Below are 13,185 nucleotides of genomic sequence, written 5' to 3' on the forward strand. Positions count from 1 at the left end.
TTTTGACAATCATTGTCCCATATAAATTTGGCACCTTTAACAAGTAGTCTGTGTAATGGGCTGGCAATTTTGGAAAAACCTTTCACGGATTTTCTGTAATAGTTCGCAAGTCCTAAAAATGCTCGCACGTCTGTTATATTTTGTGGAACTGGAAATATTTTAACAGCATCTATCTTTGTTGTGTCGACTGCTATGCCATCTTTTGACAGAACATGTCCCAAAAACTTAACTTCTTTTGCGGCGAAAGTGCATTTTGTTGGTTTCAATTTAAGGTTGACCTCCCGTAGTTTTTGAAATAAAATTGTTAAGTGATGTAGATGTTCTTCGAAAGTTTTTGAAAATATTAGTACATCATCCATATATACCAGTGCGCTTTTCCAGTTTATACCACGTAAGGCTTCGGACATTACTAGTTGAAAAGTATGAGGACTATTTGACAGGCCAAACGGTAATCTGTTAAACTCGAAGACTCCCTCGTGACAGGTGAAAGCTGTTTTATGTTTAGTCTCCGGATCTAACTTTATTTGATGATATCCATTGAACATATCGACAGTGCTGTAGAATTTCGCCTTCGCCTCGCCTAACATATCTACTATATCATCCATCTGAACAATTGGGTAAACGCGTTTAACACAAAGCAAATTCAATTGTCGAAAATCAATGCAAAATCTATATTGTGGTTGGTTGGATGCTGAGGATGAAGATGTGGAACCTTTTTTTCTTACTAGACAAACAGGACTCGCCCATTCACTTTGGGACGGTTCGATTATGTTGTTGTCAAGCATTTCTTTGATATGTTTGCTTGATTATGTTTTCATGGCTGGTGATTGCCTGTAGAACCTTTGTCTTACGGGTGCTGCATCGCCAGTATCGATACGGTGGGGATGAAGATCTGTACAACCAAGTTTGGATAAATTTATAGCAAAAACGTCCCTATTTGTACCTTAATTACCATAAGTTTTTGTTTTTGTTCTGTTGTTAAATCAGAGTTTGAAAAATCGAAATTTAAACTTTTAGCTATTTCGATGTTCTTTGCTTCGTTATTATTATTTTGTGTATCCTTATCTATTGAATTTATTTCTATTGTGTCATCGGTGATTTCACTTGAAATCGAGTTCTCTATAATTTCACTGAACTTGCCTATTTTTGTGTGTTTTGATAACCGTACTTTGGCATTTGTAGGATTAAGAACTTGTAAAAATGATTTATTGTTTATTATTTGTACAAGACATGTGGCACCTACAATATTTTGTTTACAAACTAAGGCTGGGTTCGGTTCAATAATACCTATTTTAGATTTTATACTTTTGTCAACAGTTTGAACGGGGATAATGACTTCTGACCTACTGGGAATTACTTCGTCGTTAATTAAAGAAATAAAGCAAATACTATTTTCATTATTATCACCATTAGTAAGGGGAACTTCAGTAATACCAGACTGTAGAACAAGGGTTTTGTCATCAAAATTAAGCCTAGCTTTTTGTTGATCTAAGAAATCTAAACCAAGAATAATTGAATGTGCGAAATTTTCAAAAATATGAAAGGTTTGTTGCATGGTTAAACGACCTATTTCTAAAGGGACATCAATTGTTCCTATTCCTCTTAAAGATGCTCCACTTGCTCCTGTTGCAAGAAGCGATGCCTTTTTAAGTGTAACCTTCTTATGCAAATTTGCATAATAAAAATCTGCCGAAATTGCGCTAATAGTAGCTCCAGAATCAACCATAGCCATACCAAAATGATTTGCAACCCGAATTTTAATTAAATTTGATACTTTTGTGTTATTTAAACCTGTTGCCGAAATGAATTTTGTTGGTTGCGCCGAAAAATGTTTTTGTTTTGATCTACACATTTTTGCTTTGTGGCCTATGGATTTGCATTTATTACATTTTATTCTAATAAAGCGACATTGAGATGGAATATGGTCACACTCACCGCATCTGTAGCATGGGTTACGTCTGCGTTGTCGTCTTGGCGTTCTGGTACGATGTTGAACTTTGTGATAATCCAGAAGAGGTTCCACCATTGTCGGACTTGCAGTAGGTTGCTGGAGCGCTTTGCTGTTTACGGCACTTATTTGTTGTAGCATCTTCTCCATTTCCGGTTGCAGTTTTGTGACGATATTATCCTGCATTCTCTTCTGGTCTTCCTCTCGTAGACATTTGGATGTCGCTTCGACTGAACGAAGTCGATTTTCTGCTTCTGCCACTGTCTCTGGCCATTTACCGAAGGCCATTTGTCGCATAAGCTCAGGTTTACATTCATTCCGGAGCTTCCATAAAGTAAATTGTTCTCCATAATTGTGGTTTTCCGATAAAACCTGAAGCCGGTTGATATATTCTGACACTGATTCTTCCTCGCGCTGAGATATGTTTATTAATTCGGTACTTGTCTGAAAATTTTGTCCAGAAGAAAATTCGTATTTCTTTAAAAACTCACACTTTAAATTGTTTCGACATTTTGTAACATCTTCTGACAATCTGTTATACCATATTTGTGCGTTTTCTTCTAGAAATAGTGGAAATGCATTACAAAATTTAGATTCATCGTAATATAAAGAAACGAAGTTCTCGAATAACTTCCACCAACGACTTGGGTTTTCGGTAAAGTCACCTTTGAATTTCGCTAATAATTTAGTAGGGTCCATTTTGAAATCAGTTGTACAGATCTATATTTATATTAAAAGTTCATCATAGTTGTGATAGGAATATGTCCAATGGAAACGGAAAACACATTTTTCACTTCTTTCGTCGTTTCATTTCCTCGCTAAAATTTTGTCAATAGCACTTATAACGAAATATTGTTAATATTAAAAGTACATTTTGTCACTCGCTTGGCTTTTGAGGTACACTTCTGAGATCACGGGACTTAATCCACCACATATGACCAGGTTGTTGGTCACCTCTGTCATATTTATTAGTTTCGGGGGAAACTAGCGGTATCTTAAATAAAGTCCAAGTCGCTGGAAAGTTTACATATTTATTTCGCATCCATATATTTCAATCATTAAAACATAACTGAATAACAACATAAAAACATATATAAAATACAATTTCAAAAGACTGATTGACATGCGTAAAATGAACCAATCAAAATATCTTTTCATTAAATAATATTAATTCGCGTTTTGCCGAAAGCGAGGATTACGGATTAAAAACATGCTTCGTATAAGTTTGTCAAGAATGGCTTTCGGCAGTTATCACTTAGTGTCAAATTATCTATGTTCTTTGTTACAGAACCTTTTATCTTAAAGACGGATATAAATCTTTGATAATTAATCTGAATGAAAGGATTATAGTTAAGTGTAAAATACAAGTAACTTTTGAATAGCGTAAAATACAATAAACTTATAAATTATTAAAACGCAATGAGGACTCGGAATAATAATAAAAAGCTAACATTTATAAAAATATACAAAATCCTAAATGTGAACTTTGAACGAACAATTGTCGGGTCATAATATTTACGCATGTTTTTACGTAGTTGGTAAGACACACTTGTTTCATATAGAAATGTAATATAATACAAATGAAATGCATTTGTGAATTTCACGTAATAACAAAACCTTTTTCTATTCGCAGGAGGGGTTTTATTTCAAATTGGGGGAGTATTTTTTTATCGGATTCATCAGAAAAAAATAAATAATATAAGAGCAAATAAATCTATTGACGTATTTAGTTTTGCTCATTGTTTTGATTTTTTAAAATTCCTTTTGTTTGTTAAATTGTCTTTGATTTTCATTGTAATTGTTTCATCTATACACGACGGGCTGAATGGGGTTTACACAATAAAGAATATCATGGACAAAAAGTGCAGAATAAAGGCAGATAAATATAAATAATAGACGAAAATAGACAAAAATAGACGAAAATAGACAAAAATAGACAATAATAGACAAAAATAGGACAAAAATAGACAAAAATAATTAAGAAAAGAGAACAATTGGATGCTAAAATACGAAGAATAGAGAATATTTGGCAAGATAAGAGGAAAAAGGCCTAAAAAATAAAAGAAAAAAGGTATCTTCTTCCAGACTCTCGTCTAATTTTGTTCCTTTTTCATCCAGTGCTCTTGTTCCTTGATTTTACCAATCTTTCCAGCAATGAAATATTTATTCTTCTAGTGTAAATTATTGGTTGTTAATTATACTTTTCTTCATCAATCTCTCTGGATTGATCTTATAATAATAATTGCTGTAACACTCTCAATTTCCCGTCCTTCATCCCGGTCGACAGATTTTGCAGAACTTACCAATAGGATTTATCGCCAATGTGTTATCGTCCTGAATATGCATGTAATATTTGAGAAAAATAAACCAAATCAATTAATCCATTCTTTTGTGTCATAGTATTATTTTGATATATACTTACCGACGAAGACTCTTCATCGCAAAATATTCACAACCAATTAATTTATTGTACTATCGATTTTCGTCTTGAATATGCATGAGATGTGTGTCAATGGAAGTAAGTAAGAACATTTTATCTAAAGTCGTCATATATGTTCATAATAACAGCGAAAATATAAGCTCTGATCATGCTGGTGAGGGAAACACTAACCAATCAATCATATTTCTATATTATAAACACTTTACTTGTAGGTTCTCTTGTTGGTGAATGTGGCTAGCTTTTGAGGCGCCACTCCCCAGTACCATGGAATGAATGCACTTCAAGATACTTATAAAAATTTCCACATCGTTGGAATTCCATGTAATCTGTTTGGCAAGGTACGTTTTTGTTGTAGAGTGACTCGAGCAAATTTTACTTGGTAAATATTGGATTATTTAAAAAAAAAAAAAGAATAAACACAAAACAAAGAATGTAACTGATGACGACTCGATGTCACGAGTAACCTTAAATGTAACTGATGACGACTCAATGTTTCGAGTACCCTTTAATGTAACTGATGACGACTTAATGTTACGAATAACTTTTAATGTAACTGTTGATCGACGACTCAGTGTTACGAGTAACTTTAAATGTAACTGATGAGAAATATCGTAAAACACGAGTTATAGTGGTTTAATCTGTTTCTCTAATTTTTGTGCTATTTTCACATTTCTTGATCGGTGTGAGAAAAATATTTCTCCTCACTAGTGAAATATCTGTTCTCGGCAAATGATTGGTCGAAATTTAATTATGACGTCAAATTTTCTTGGTTTCGTCTGAATTTCCCTATTGTGACGTCATGAAAAAAGGCGACCATGCCTGATGACGTCACATATAAAGAACACAGCTTTCTGCAAATCTTTGAAAAGGAAGGATAAAATCATTAGAGAAACAGATTCCACCACTATAACTCGTGCATTACGATATTTCTCCACTCGAGACAGTTAAATTTTAATATTTAAAGCGCGAGGCAGATTAACCAAGTATTGTGCAACAGCACAGTATTGCGCAATGTCACATTATTACGCAATTGCAAGAAATCTTCAATTGAAAATAAATACAAATCTTTTAACCAATTTCAATGGGATTAATTTAAAGTCTTTAATTTTTAAACCTCTGCGGTCGTATCAGACTGCGCTCGACGAAGCATTTTATTTCTGTTTGGAGAAGGGAAACAGACACACACATATATTTGTTTGGCCTAAATACAGAAAAACTCGAAGGAGGAAAGTTAGGGTTCGTTTGAATGTTTAACAATTTCTATTTCAGCAAGAACCAGGAGCAAATGGAACGGAAATTTTAAACATGCTGAAACATGTTCGTCCAGGTTCCGGGTTCGTACCAAACTTCCCACTGACACAAAAGACTGACGTCAACGGAGAAAAGGAACATGCATTATACACCTACCTAAAGGTAATTTCTAATTGTATTTGTTTTTAAATTATTGACTAATTTGTTCATTTGTATGTTTTGGAGTTTAGTGTGGCGTCCATTTCGCTGAACTAGTATACATTATTGTTAAGGGGCCAGCTGTGCAATTTATAAAAACAGTTACATGTATGTACGAAATAAGGGATAGCATTTAACGGAAAGAACCGATAAGGACATACTTTGATTCCGAACCGATATCACTTGATGCCCATTTGTATTTCTGGTGGAGGAAAGCCGAAATTCCTACGATACAGGATCTTGGAATGAAACTATCGATCCATTAGGAGAACAGCTGAATTTCTCAGACATCAAATAGATTGGTCTGAAAGTTTCCCTCATGGAAACTACTAATGGATCCCATCTGCTTAGCACATGTCTCAAATAAACCTGAGAATATCTGTAGGACCTTTCCTTAACAAACAAAAAAAGGAATCCAAAACATAAATACAACGATGTAAGGATTACAAAATTTATCAATGAAACCAATCTGACAAAACAATTTCAATGAGGTTGAAGGATTCTCTCTGCAAAAAGTCCGCTCTCATCGGCATGCTCGAATGCTCGGAATGGGTGGAATGGGCGGATGTTGGTGTCAGATACCGATCATTTCTGTTGAACTTATTTTGCTTTTTCAGTACTTCAGCACTTAAATAGCAAAATAAAGATAATAAATAACACAACTTCAAATACTTGCAACTAAAGGTGAACTTTATGCAGAAAAAAATAAGTGGAATTATTTTTTTTTAAATTTTACGTTCATTTTGTATTTTGAAAATGTACTTATGCAATTTGTAATTCTTGTGATTTATTTTGTTTGCTTAAAACGTTTTGTGGCAAATATTACATGCCTTTTCATGATAAATTAACAAGAATTTCAATCTTTAAGTTATGCAAAGTTTGTAGACATTGATAGAGGACTGTCACCGGAAAAAGGTATGTTTAATTGGTACTGAAATATTCCTTTCAACATGGCATCTACAAAGTAGTTTTGTGAGACAGAATGAAGCTAATGGTATCCATTTACATTTTGCAATACATTCAAATTTTATTTTTTTGTTACGGTCGGTAACGTTTAATAAACAGAAAGTCAGAACCGTTTGTATTTGATTAAGACTAACCTACTATGTTTGATGATTTGAGTTTTCGCGGTTAAAATTATAGTTCAGTACGAGGTAAGGTGAATTTCCCGCAAAAATGCCCTACAAATCTCTGCACGAGTTATTTCCCTGTTGAGAGAATTGGTATGATTGCTAATGAGACAACTATCTACCAGAGACCAACGGACGTGGATGTAAGCAACTATTTATCACCTTACGGCCTTCAATAACAGAGCAAAGACCATACCGTATAGTAAGCTATAAAAATCCGTCATTACAAAATGTGAGACGAAAAAAAAACATGTTTATATTTCGCTGCTTTTTTGTCGACTTTTATTTTCTATACTCAATTTCATACAACCCATGTCTGTACATTTTAGGCTTTCTGTCCACCAGTAGATGACATATTTTATACAGAAACATCAGGAATTTATTACAAGCCTTACCATAACAGTGATGTCAGATGGAACTTTGAAAAATTTCTAATCAATAAAGAAGGGAAAGCTGTAATGCGGTACCCAACACGTATGGTACCATCCTCCTTAGAAAAAGATATAGAGGATTTGTTAGAGGAAGGGTCACAAAAAAATTCATATGGAGGAGGATCGGGGCGGTGACTCGTAAATAGGACTTTATTTTCAGCTTTATGGCTTTTTGTCTGCAAAATATTTTAAGGCTCCAACCATTTTCTTATTTAGTGAAAAGATAGGCAAAATAAAATTATTTATTATTCATTTATTTGTTTTATAATGTAAATTCTGAATTCTATTTTTTTATATGCTAGCTAAAAATGGATGAAAAAATCTTAACGCATCAAGGGCAATGGGGTAAGGGGGGAGTGGGGGTGGTAGTTTGAACGCATGACATATCCTTTCCTGGTAAGAAAATGGTTCGTTCCCAAACTAGCATTCGCAAATACTAATAACATTGAAGATTTTTTAATGATTCATTTTAATGACTATTCCATTTCATTTTTTCAATGCATAGCAATATTACCAATAATTGTTTAAAATAATGGACATATATTGTATAAATATAAATTTATCTTAAGTCTTATTTATTTTATGATGTAAGTTTTACAGTTTATGAAAAATTTGCCAGAAATAGATGAAACTCTATGGTGAATTTTGAATGAATCAATGATAAAATGGTATTTGCATTCTACCATTTTTGTAATTGGTTCTTGTAAAAAGCAATGAATAAAATAAATGAAACACCACTTTATTTTGTTCTTTTTTTGTTAAATAAGAGATTACTATGTACACCCATCAGTAGTTCTTTCTCGTAAAATAACCTAACAAGTTTACTATGGAGCATCCGTCAGTAGTTCTTTCTCGTAAAATAACCTAACAAGTTTACTATGGAGCATCCATAAGTAGTTCTTTCTCGTAAAATAACCTAACAAGTTTACTATGGAGCATCCGTCAGTAGTTCTTTCTCGTAAAATAACCTTACAAATTTACCATGGAGCATCCATAAGTAGTTCTTTCTCGTAAAATAACCTAACAAGTTTACTATGGAGCATCCATAGGTAGTTCTTTCTCGTAAAATAACCTAACAAGTTTACTATGGAGCATCCATAAGTAGTTCTTTCTCGTAAAATAACCTAACAGGTTTACTATGGAGCATCCGTCAGTAGTTCTTTCTCGTAAAATAACCTAACAAGTTTACTATGGAGCATCCATAAGTAGTTCTTTCTCGTAAAATAACCTAACAAGTTTACTATGGAGCATCCATAAGTAGTTCTTTCTCGTAAAATAACCTAACAAGTTTACTATGGAGCATCCGTCAGTAGTTCTTTCTCGTAAAATAACCTAACAAATTCAACAGGCAGGGTGATCACCAAACACTTTCTATACCGTTTAGATGGTTAATTTATTTGACATAGGAAGAGTTGATTGATTGATCGATTGTTGGTGTTTAACGCCACTTTCATCACTCTAAACTGTATCATGGTGGCCATTTTTATTTGATGGAGGAAAGCTGGAGTGCCCGGTGGTAACCACCAACCTCCGACAGGACAAATGACAATCCAAGTTGATTATGATCGGAGTTGATTGCACCTTCTATGTGCTGCGTTCGAGCTCACAACTAACAGAGGCCTAGCTTGACTCTTATTTTTTGTGAGGCAAAGAAGGACAGGACATCAATGCGGAACTAGTACCGTAATGCTGCTGTGAAGAGGTTGATTCAAGAGCAAAACCAGCGTCCCAAAAAACAGTTCTTAGTATTTATAGATGAAAAGACTTATACATTCCGCGATTCGAAGCAGACACCACATTTCGGCATGGGTTAACTACCGGACGGGTTGCCATATTTTGTTACCATAATCTGCACCTTGGCGTACGTTTTATACTGGGTAACGACATGTTAAATAGTTATTTTATCAAGAGTCGTATATATAAATAAAAAAGAGGAGACGATACCAAATGGCAATCAAAACCATGAATAAAAAAAAAAACAATACTAAGAGAAAAACGACGCGGGACAGATAAAGAGTTATCCACCAAACAGCACAAGGAAAAATAGGTTGGGCAACATGAACCACACCAAAAAATAGGACTAAACTCGCAAATGCACTTAAGGCAGTTTCTGCTCCACTTATGTTTTGCTCAAATCATTTGGTAATGCCATAACTTGAGACGAATACTCAAAAACGGTTTATCAAACATGATGGCGTCAGTAGAAAACAGAGTGATCACTACAAAGTTGCAATAATTTAAGGACCCCTGGTCTAAGCAGCTAGATTGGAAACCCAGCAATTCTATATATCACAAAATATATTGAGAGAAACAAGGTGTGAAATATCATACAATGTATAAACTGGGAGATATAAAAATAAGAAGATGTGGTATAATTTCCAATGAGACAACGCTCCATCAGAGACCAAATGACATAGACGTTAACAGCTATAGGTCACCGTTCAACAATGAGCAAATCCCATACCGCATAATCAGATATATTTAGGTGACTAAAGAATATTTCAATGTAAAAATGAAAAGATTACAATGTGAAAATTGAAATAATCTTTTTTTTAGTTCTAAACCGTCCAGTCAAATTCTATAAGTCAAGATAAGAAACAGACCTAACTGTTTATTTGATATCATTTATTACAAGTTCAAAGGGATAGATGCAGTGAGCGACGTTAAAGGATAATGCAGCTAATTTTCATTCGCATGTTTAGAAGCCTCTGTATAAAGTACATGTATGTGTTATACACCATGTCAAACAAATGTAACAAATTTGTTTCAATGAATAGCGGCAACTTTATCATCTTAGTTTAAAAGAAGTTCTTGTTTTAGTGGTATTTATTATGAAAATGTCCCTTGCTAACAGGATATTTGTACCGATGTTGACTCTTGCCTTAAAAAAATTGAACCAAATCTTTCAGTATGTCTTACGTTTAGAATGAAAAATAGAGATTTCAAATTTCTATAACTATCCGGCATTGCTTCGAAATACAAATTGTACATTTTATCTTTCTAATTTTTTTCTTGGTCTAATATTTTTAGTGTGGCAGTTGCCTCATTGCCTCAAGGAAAGCTATGCCTCTGGAGCTGCACGAGGGACTTATGCAGAATATTACGAAATTATTTTTGTACTGATGCTTATACCAGTTGATAAAGACATGGTTCGTTCGCTATCCAATGTATTTGCCTGGAATTGAGTCTTTGTAAACACTGTGCTAATCGATATGGCCACCACACAGACAAGTGAAGGGGGTGTAAATGAAGACATTGTAGTTTCTAAGAGCTTTTAAGCTTTTAACTAATTTAAATTTTCGTTATATTTTGTTAAAATCTGAAAAGTTTTATTTTTTCAATCTATTTTGATAATTTTTTTTTAATCTACATCGCAAACCTCACTTCTAGTTTAACAGAGTTTGTCTATTTGAATTGGGAGAGAGTACCTCGCAGTATTCAAGTGTCCATTAGACCTTGAAAAAAGTACAGCATTTGAAACATTTGAAACATTTTATTTCACTAAAGGCCTCACATTAGGCATGATAGTACAACAATATAACAAATAACAAATAATGCATGAACATACATATTCACAAATGCTTGAATAAATGGGAAGGTACATATCATTTGTAAACTGACATTACAATTCTACAGAACTTAGCTAAGCCAACAAGAACAAATTTATCTTTGCTGTTCATTAAATCAGAGAAACTCATAGTATTCTTCACTTTACAAATATCTGCTGGTAAAAATTTCAGCCCTTCAGCATTAAAGAAAGTACAATCATATATGTAATGAAATTCATCTCCTAGCACATTTCTGTTACATAAATCACATATTCTTTCTGATCTATCAATGCTATAAAATCTACCACATTCAATAGGTAACCTATGACTAATGCACCTATATTTACACAAATTAATTCTTAAATCAAAAGGCAATGTAGTTAAATAATCTTCAAAACCAAACTCAGACTTGTACATTCTATAATTTAAACATTTTGATGTATTAAATATCTGAGCCTTCAATTCATTTACAAACAAATTGTGGTAATACTGTTTCACATTTTTAGACAACTGACAGTTTGTATCTATATATTGATTATTCAAGGCATTAATAAAACCACATTCAGATAATATATCTTTTACACAATTCAACCACTTAGAGTGATATATATCACCAGAATCAAGTTTATATAGCATTTCATACAATGTACGAGAAATTTCTCTTTTTTGCCTGTAACAATACGTTTCCAAAAACCAACCATTCTTGCCTTAATATTAACAGACATTGGTACTCTACCAATTCACCATATACAATGCAATTAGGTGTACATTTTTTAACTTTCATTATATATTTACAAAATTCTAAATGCAATGATTCAATAACATCATTTTTCTCATACCCCCAAACTTCTGCACCGTACAACAATATAGGGCCAACCATAGCATCAAAAAGTTTTAACAATACATCTATAGGTAAATACAATTGTCTTGCCTTACGTAATACATAAAACATTGCTTTTCTGTCTTGTTGAACCAGTCTAGATTTATTAACATGAAAAGTACCTTTTCTAGAAAATACAATACCTAAATATTGGAATTCATCAATAACAGATAAACGGTCAATATTATATATGGAATGAACATTTTCAGCCTGTCGACTTTTAGAAAATATAACAACATTGGTTTTTGCAGTATTAACTTTAAGATTCCATGTTTCACAGTATAAATACATTGCATTCAATGCTGATTGTAACTCAGCTGCAGATTCTGCAAAAATGACTGTGTCGTCCGCATATAACAACAGATACAATTTGAAATACACTTCAATATCATTATTGTCAAACAGTAAATGAGACATATTACAAACATCATTCAAACCACTATAAGCATGTGAAATAAACTCAGTCAAATCATTAAGAAAAATAGAAAATAATAGGGGCGACAGGTTTTCACCCTGCCTCACACCAATATTAGATGCAAAAAAATCTGAACAATTAGATCCATCTCTTACACAAGATTTTGCAATTTTATACAAGTTTTGTAATACAATCAGTAATTTACCATCTATACCATTGCGTAACAATTTTTGCCATAATAATATTCTGTTTACAGAGTCAAAAGCCTTACGAAAATCAACAAAGGCGCAATACAATTTTTTCCTTCTAAATAAATACAAATCAATGAGACATTTCTACTTTTACATACCAAATCATCATAATTAATTGTTGAAAGTACTCTATTATAATACTTCTTAGACCTGCGATAATTTTTACGTTTTACATAACATTCACTATTGAAATACTTCTTACGATGTACAAATTGAGAGTTACATTTTTTTTTAACATTTTTATCATTTATTTTTACAAACATATTGGCTAGTTCTGCCGCTTTCCTTATAATATTAATACAATCATCTACAACATTATTGACAGTTACATTATCAGTATTTTGAGGATCAATATCCTCTTATCTATTCAAAAGTTCATCTATACTGGCATCGTCTAGGTTCTCTGTGAAAGCATTGTATAAGAAACTATGTGCATTTGATTAGATTATCTGCCCTTGAAATCCTTACATATAATCGATATGACCATTACAGGCAGTAACGTATTTATAAATGCTTTGTAACTAAAAACAATTTAGCCTCTAACTGATTTTTTTTATTTGATTAAAATATAAAACGTTTTCTTTTTTAAATATTTAAAAAAAGTGTTTTTAATCCTTGTACTAACTGGTTAACTAATGTTTGTCCTTTTGACTTTAGAAACAGAACAGCATAGTAGAGGCTAGTGGATGAGGG

At 32.9% G+C, this 13,185-nt stretch overlaps 1 pseudogene; it reads left to right on the forward strand.

Moving 5' to 3' along the window:
* LOC127723313 (glutathione peroxidase-like) overlaps positions 1–8,135 on the forward strand; it is a 32,035-nt pseudogene extending 23,900 nt beyond the window's left edge.
* The last annotated feature ends 5,050 nt before the right edge of the window (positions 8,136–13,185 follow it).

Source organism: Mytilus californianus, unplaced genomic scaffold (assembly GCF_021869535.1).
Source record: "Mytilus californianus isolate M0D057914Y unplaced genomic scaffold, xbMytCali1.0.p SCAF_13, whole genome shotgun sequence".
Lineage (NCBI taxonomy): Eukaryota > Metazoa > Mollusca > Bivalvia > Mytilida > Mytilidae > Mytilus > Mytilus californianus.